The sequence below is a fragment of the Dromaius novaehollandiae genome, chromosome 1 (assembly GCF_036370855.1).
Source record: "Dromaius novaehollandiae isolate bDroNov1 chromosome 1, bDroNov1.hap1, whole genome shotgun sequence".
Classification (NCBI taxonomy): domain Eukaryota; kingdom Metazoa; phylum Chordata; class Aves; order Casuariiformes; family Dromaiidae; genus Dromaius; species Dromaius novaehollandiae.
The window spans coordinates 84,781,292-84,783,972 of record NC_088098.1 but is presented as its reverse complement, the minus strand read 5'-3'; the positions used below and the strand labels follow the sequence as shown (position 1 = coordinate 84,783,972).

At 40.0% G+C, this 2,681-nt stretch overlaps 1 pseudogene; it reads left to right on the top strand.

Moving 5' to 3' along the window:
• The first annotated feature begins 2,192 nt into the window (after positions 1-2,192).
• Positions 2,193-2,326, top strand: LOC112991927 (U2 spliceosomal RNA; annotated as a pseudogene).
• The last annotated feature ends 355 nt before the right edge of the window (positions 2,327-2,681 follow it).

Sequence of the window (2,681 nt, the reverse complement as noted above, 5' to 3'; positions counted from 1 at the left end):
AAGGTGAACACAAAGACTTGAAAACTTGTAAGTTCTTTTGGGTGGATCCCTTAATTTTAAAGGACCTACTTGAATGCGCAGAAGTAGGAAAATATTCAGTGTAGGGGAGCGAACAAGGAAATTTGTGGTGTAATGAAGAGAGGGTGTACAGTATGGGAAAAGGGTGATCTGATGTAATACTCAAACTCTGCCCGTTCAAACTTTAATCAGTTCCATGGCATACTATAAAATGAGTCTTTTTCTTGTGTGCTTTGAGTTGATATTTGCTTGATACTGATGTCACATTAAATAAGACAGTAAACCAGTTGGTCCTGGCTGTTTTCAAAGTTATCAATGCAGCATTTGCCCACTGGGTTCATACTTAAAGATTTCATTCACAGCTAGTATATTTAGAGTCTTCTGTAGAAGAGCTTGTGACTGGCCTGATGAAGAGCTTGTTTTTTAACTTCACTGCTCGAAACAGCTGTTTTAAGCTATGTCCTTCTCAGCTATTGACTTTGTTAACTGGAAATGTCATTAATTTCTGTTCTTATGTTTTGCCTTCCTGTTGCATGAGGATGCCTTTGAGGTTTTTTTGTTTGTTTCAATATTTTCCTTTTTTAAAAAAAGGGTAAATTGTTTTGCAACTAAAGGGGAATGGAAGAAGAATGAGAAAGGAGAAATCTGTCAGCATCTAGGGAAGCTGCTTGGTTTATGGATGAGAGTGTGCCTATATTGTGTATCCAGGTTAGAATGAAGAACAGCTAGACCAGCTTCCTGTTTCAGTCTGCATGCCAGTATATGCTAAATTTACTTAAAAGGAATGAAATCATGTTGAGACCAAAAAGGACAACCTTAAATATTTCTTCTCTTTACTCAGGTTCTCCACTGATAAGTTTTTTTTTTCCCCCTTCAGCTAATAAAGCAATGCAATATGTAAACAAATTATGGGTGGTGATTACCTGACTCATGTCCTGGTTTCATGAACAATACAAGACAACATAAGGCCTGCTCACCTCCCTCTTTCTATTCCCCACCTTCTGCTTGTGTTTATGTTGTCATAAAGTAAACCAGATAAAAGATGTATGTTAAAAACTAATTTTGGGTGGGGCAGATGGTTTGGATTATTTAACAATGCAATTCAGTTCCCTTTTCTGGTCTCACACTGCTGCATAAGAAACTGCCTGCACAGAGGAGAAAGGGGTCAGGGACAAATGTGACAGGAATGAGGGACTTGTCTCTTTGGCAGTAGCTCCAATTTATGGTCCCTCCTGCATGGAATGCTGTCAGCTGTAAAGATGAGAATCCACCGCCTCAAACTTCATGAGAAGGCCATCATGCTAAAGCAGGCAGAAAAGACCTGAAAGGCAGCACCTTTACTCATCTATAGATGAATGTACTGTAGTCACAATGTGGTTGCTTCATATGACAGACTGAGTCCTTAAAAGAAGAATCACCTAATTACCTGAAAGATATGTAGAAAAAATCAACTTTAACTATATTAATTGGAATAGCCTTGCATATGGCTTAAGGTATAGGAATTGGAACAGTAGTTAGCTTGTGCTTCCTGGTCCTGCCACTGAAATGATGTGACTTCAGCCTGGTTCTTCACCTTTCTGTGCCTCTCCTCCCCTCTCATCTTTTGTCTTACATGTTTATAACACATACGGGGTGTGGATTTTTTTCTTGCTATATATAGCTTGCCACTGAGTCTGGCTACTACCTCTTGCTGCCCTTTGTAACACACTAATGCAATCTGTTGCATTGTATTAAGTGATGTGTTAGATTACAATCCTGGTGGGGGCTAGGCAGCTTTTTTCACTCAATATCTACCTTTGAGCAAGTGAGGGTTGTTCTAGAAAGTAGACCCAAGTCTTCAACTGAGAAAGATTGCTGTAAATTAGGCTATCAAAGGATGATTGGATATACTGTGCAGTTATCGATCTGTTAACCTGTGGAATTACTTTACTACTTGTACAAAAGGGCCAGCTGACACAAATACTTTCTTCATACACATCTTAACACAACCGTAAAGAATGCTGCATCTTTGTCAAAGCACTATCTATTAAATTCTGAGTGTATAGGAGAGTGGCTTTTAAACAGCAGGTTCAGGCTGAATTTTTTTTGGTGTAGAAAAGTTTGACCCAGACCAAATGGGATAAGACAGGGACAAGAGAAGGAAAACCTGGGAAAAGAGATAAATTTAAAAAACAGTCATTTCTCAGCTTTTTGGCTAAGATCAAGTGTAGTATCTGTTCTTACCAGTTTAATATCTGATACGTCCTTGATGAGAGGACTTTATATTAAATGGAGTTTTGGCCCTTTTTTTTTTCCCCCCCCACCTCACTAAGCGAGACACACGTCTTTTCCAACAGGTTGGCAAGTAAGGAGAGTTTTAAACTAGGAAAGATGGGGAAGGGGAGAGTTACAGAGATAGTGTAGTCAGCAAAAGTTCAAGTTGGGCTACCTCCAGCAGGTGCATGCAACCGAAGAGGTACGCACAAGACATGACTATGGGGGATCCTCCTGCACCCCTCCTGGGAAACCTGCATGCTTGAAGTGCCTGTACACAAAAGCACACATCATGGGGAATAAATGGGAAGAATTAGAGATCTGTGTACCATTGCAGGACCGTGATCTCATTGCAATTACAGTCATGGATGGCTATGTGCTTTTTAGGAAAGACAGGCCAGGAAGGCGAG